This window comes from Montipora foliosa, chromosome 3 (genome assembly GCF_036669935.1).
Source record: "Montipora foliosa isolate CH-2021 chromosome 3, ASM3666993v2, whole genome shotgun sequence".
Classification (NCBI taxonomy): Eukaryota; Metazoa; Cnidaria; class Anthozoa; order Scleractinia; family Acroporidae; genus Montipora; species Montipora foliosa.
Window position 1 is genome coordinate 47,218,674 of NC_090871.1, and position 5,000 is coordinate 47,223,673.

General features: G+C 35.9%; 1 protein-coding gene across 1 annotated transcript in view; it reads right to left on the reverse strand.

Moving 5' to 3' along the window:
• Positions 1-1,365: 1,365 nt before the first annotated feature.
• The window catches only part of LOC137997524 (uncharacterized), a 5,893-nt gene continuing 2,258 nt past the window's right edge, over positions 1,366-5,000 (reverse strand). The window contains exon 2 of the mRNA XM_068843576.1: positions 1,366-1,589. The gene's annotated coding sequence lies outside the window, so the exon portion shown is untranslated. The remainder of the gene's footprint in view (positions 1,590-5,000) is intronic.

Here is a 5,000-nt window from a genome sequence, read left to right on the forward strand (position 1 = left end):
ATTTTAGCTACACCAAGCTACTCTAAAAATCCGAGGGCAAATAAAGATGTATGATATGTATGATATGATCGAAATTTGCGCGGAAACCCTACGGAATCGCTTGCTACGCCTGCTATTTTTTGATGAAATGCGAGATCCGATAGCCTGCATAGCAAGCGTTTCCAGCGGGCGAGGAGCGAACTCTTTTTTCGGCCGAGAATAAGGCGAGAATAAGGCGAGCACTTTCGCCCCAATTTTCGCGCGGCCAAAACATCGAAATTTGCGTGGAAACCCCACGGAAACGCTTGCAACGCAGGCTAGAGATCCGATGACAAAGGTTCCTCGAAATTGAAATTCTCACGCAACTTGATCCCAAGCTCCTAAAAAGGCGCCTGCCTTGAGATCAGAAGACGTGTACTGAGCAAAAACTGAAATTGTTCAATTCCTTGCATGCCCTTGTAGGCAGCCATAGTGTACCACAGGCCATATATGCAATTCAGTCTATCGCATCGTTATGTTTTTTTGACTCACTCTGGGGTAGGGGGAGGAAATGCCCTAGGGGGGAAGTTGCCTTAAGGATGAATGGTGAGCAGGTCGAGAAACTGCGGAGTATCGAGGTCAGTAAAAGATTAGCTGGGAATATTTGCGTAACAATGCTATACCGCATGGAAACAAACAATTCATTTCGTAGGAAAAATCCCAACAACACTGGTATTTCTTTCTCGAGGTTTTAGATTAAGGATTAAACTAATTAGGGAACCTGTCATCAACTTATAGTGGGTGTTCGCTCATGTGACCAGCAGCCATATTTGTATACTAAAACAAAAGGAAGAATTTTCATAAAAATAGAAGCTCTCACTCCTCCAACCCGACCGCTGTTTGTTTGTTTCACTTCTCCATCATGGCCGCCTTGACGTCATGCTAAAACACTATATCTAAGCTTTTTTAAGCTTGCAGTGCCTGTTTCCGAACCCTAAACGGAAACTGCTAAAAAGAGAGAACAAGCAAATCCAGAATACTTTGCCACCTTTATTGGTTCCCAGGACAGAAGCCGAAAGGCTTTTTTCCAACTTGTTGTTATCAAAATGTACAACTATATTTCCTTTTATTGATTTAGAAGAGAACAAGTTAAAACTTTGGGAACCGATAGTTTCTAAGGTACACGAACTTTCGATTCGAACGAAGAATCGTTATCAAGTGAGGTTCTGTCAAGTGATTTAAACTGAAAATCACGTGACAAAATTCGTGTTCCCCCCAAAAAATTATCGATCCTGAACTTTGCCTAAATTTCTAATAAAGACAGGATCCAGTTAGTCATTTCATTTGTTAAATATTCTTCACTGGTTGTGTTTTTTGATCAAGAAGACTGGTTCTCATAAAGCAAGGTGGGGTTTCAAAAAGTTTTTATTAGCAGAATAAACCATTGATGCTAAAAGCCAAATTTGAGAGGACTTACCTCCCTAGTTTTTACTTAAGACAGGAAGCCATACATCCCAGTAATTACAAATACCACAATTTATAATAGTTATTACATCTTCTCAGAATACGGTCTGACAAACAGTTTTCATGTAACCGATATTAATGGCTGAATGATGCATCCGACAAAGGACCTAAAACAGAACAACAGAGGAAATATTTCAAATTTAAGATAATCCAACTCCAACGCCTTTTCTTTACTAAATACAAGAATACTCAATAGACAAAGGGTTTGGTTAATAGTCATGTCGAAAGCTAAATTGTAGAGAGTGATTACTCAATCGTTATTAGTCACATGTATCTCTATTATTACTGCTGGGAAATTTTATACCACTACTTATAATAACAATAATAATAATAATAATAATAATAATAATAATAATAATAATAATAATAATAATAATAATAATAATAATAGAGTCTGGCACACGCAAAAAGTAATTGAAGTGCCTGCTGTTATCAGGGCCCTCAGAGTTGTATCAGTCAACTTTAAGGAGTACATGAAGCGAATCGGCGTGAATGTGAGGTTGGAAGTGATCCAGAAAAAAGCATTGCTGGGGACAGCAAAGATACTAAGGAAAGTACTGTCCCTGTAAGAAAAAAGAAAAGAGAGACCTAGGACCCATGGTGACTTGTTGTAACCTGCTCCCAAGGACTATAAACCAGGCCGAATATCCTGCCAGCTGAGTCAATAAGGAATGGAGATAATGATAATGATAATGATAATAATAATACCCGTCCGGTAATAATAATAATAATAATAATAATAATAATAATAATAATAATAATAATAATAATAATAATAATAATAATAATAATAATAATAATAATAATAATAATAATGAAATTTACCACTAGGTTCAGCAGAAGCAAATCTTTAAAAACACAAAGTTGCGGTACCTATCTCTTATCAGTTCAGGTTAAACCGGTACATGAACTACAGAGTAGATGCTATAGCCATGACCATGGATAACAGCTAGGAGCTTCTACTTTCGAAGCCAGTGGCTCAATGTGGAAGAACTTTCACAACCAAATAAGATCTCAATATCAAACGTTTTGAAATTGTAAAATCATATTGGACCTAAGAAGTGGAATTTCCAGCATTTTATGGGGAAAGTAAACAGGGGATACGATCACAACTGAAAAAAACTTCAAATTTCAAAGGTTTCTTTAAGAGCTGTGCACACTATTTTCCCCTAGACATTGTACAGCTGTTTAATCTTTTCTGCTCACATTATATCGAAAACATGAAAAAAAGCCCAGCTGTCAAATGCTGATGACATGCTGATGAAAATCTTAATGAAACCCTAGTTGAAATGCCTAAATGTTAAACCAAAACCCAAAGAGAGATAATTCATTACTAGTGAGATACAATATCAAAAACTACATTCCACCTTTCAGCATATAAATAACTCTTAAATGACCAAAATAGGTCTTTTATCCTCCCAACAATAGGCAATGTACATTTTACCTTCCTCTACTCATGGATATTACACATTTACCTCACATAAAACTTTAAAAATCTTAATATGTCTTCACCATATGCATATGCAATAACACACAGTTCAGCAGCATGCAACATTTGTCTGAACTAGGCATGTTGAACTGATGCTGCTCAACTGATGGCAACTTGTTTAATGGAATAGAGCTTGTCTCCATTTTTGTTCAACTTAATTAACTACAATAATTTTGTTTAATTGAGGCAGCTACAAAAGTCGGACTGGATCAACTCGGGTGGACGTCAAAAAAATGATAAGGCCTCAAGAAAATTATCACCCTAGCCCTAATCTTTAAGCTAACCGTGGTGAAATCAGGGCGAACGTAGAATAGTTTTGGTTCACAAAACCGTTTTTCCTTGATCTGAGGTGAGCGGTCAGACTTCTGTACCTGCCTGCTAAATTGCCCATTTCAGTATTTGACATAACTGTCATCGTAAAGTCAAAGAATTCAAAATTTGTTGAACAAGAACAGCAACACTTCAAGATCAACAAAAGTTGAGCTGTGCCACCAGTTGTGTAAGAAGTGTTTACATTCTCCTTTCTAATAAATGGAAAAATAATGATATTATTGTCATTCTCAGAGTAAGAACAAAGCTGAGCCAGAAAATCACAGAAAATTTTAAAACATAGAAAACTACAGAGGTCTAAAATGACAAAAATTAATGACGATAACAATGTTCAGCTACTGAAAGAGAACAAGACAATGTTTCAGGTAAAGACAATTTTCAGTGATATACATGTAAAAGGTACATGTACAAAGTACAAAAACTGCCACGTTTAGTTAACTGTAACTACAAAATTGCCCAATATTGAAAATCATTAGCTTTCACTTAACACATTTAACTTCTGTTGTAAGTTACATGTAATTAACAGTGAAAGATACAAATGTAGTTGAAAAAGGTAAAGTGATTGCACCAATATACAGTAATTTAAAATCTATCCTTGTCGTTTTCATTCAAGGGTATAATAGATTTTTCAATGAAACTGTTTTCCTCTTATGACATAAGAAAGCCCACATAAAAATTCCAGTCGCAATTTAAGCGTGGCATTTGAGGAGCACACGCCACATATCATTTAATACCCTTTTAGATTAATTCTTAAAATAAGGATAAAATTCCAGTCACATTTTACCGGAGGTCTGTTTTGGTGGAAGGGATTACTCATATACTGTAATATTGTATAAGCTATGTTTACTGTAGAGGAGATATGAATAATGCTGAAAGTGGGGGTCAATATTTATTGAAAGTAATGTGGATGGAGGAGTAAAGCTTATACTCAGCCACTATTTTAAATTAATTCTTAAAATAAGGATAAAATTCCAGTCACATTTTATGTGAGGTCTGTTTTGGTGGCAGGGATTACTCATATAATATTGTATAAGCTATGTTTACTGTAGAGGTGATATAAATAATGCTGAAAATGGGGGTCAATATTTATTGAAAGTAATGTGGATGGAGGAGAAAAGATTACACTAAGCCACTATATCAACCACACGCTTTCAACATAAATGAAAAAGTTTGCTTACTTTAGAATGGACGGCTTCCCTTAAGCCACCAAAAGTAAAACTCCCTTTTTTAAATCATTACTTGGTAACACTTGAGAGAAAGTCTGAATTCTCTGCCACATGTAAACTTACTTGACTGTTCACAAGATCATATCAATATTATTTACACCCAACTTTCTTTTTAAACCCAACACACAGTATTTGCCAGAAGATCACACAAAAGGCAAACTGGTGACACATGTGTTCAAAGGCTTCATTACTCTACCCAGTGGATAGGTCGCTATCCAGAATGTATTAAAAATATACCTCATGTTGAACATTGTCCAAGGTTTTCAAACACAGCCTTACTTAGATGTGCGTAAGGTGTTCATATTCATGGTTACAGGAAGAAATACTGAAATCATTACACAGACTGATACTGTTAGATACCAGATAACCTTATCCAGCCTTCGAACAACTGGGGCCCGGTTAACAAATCACAGTTGAATGACTCGTCAATGTGTCTTCACCAAGAATGTTCTTAACCGGATCCATGAAATCTA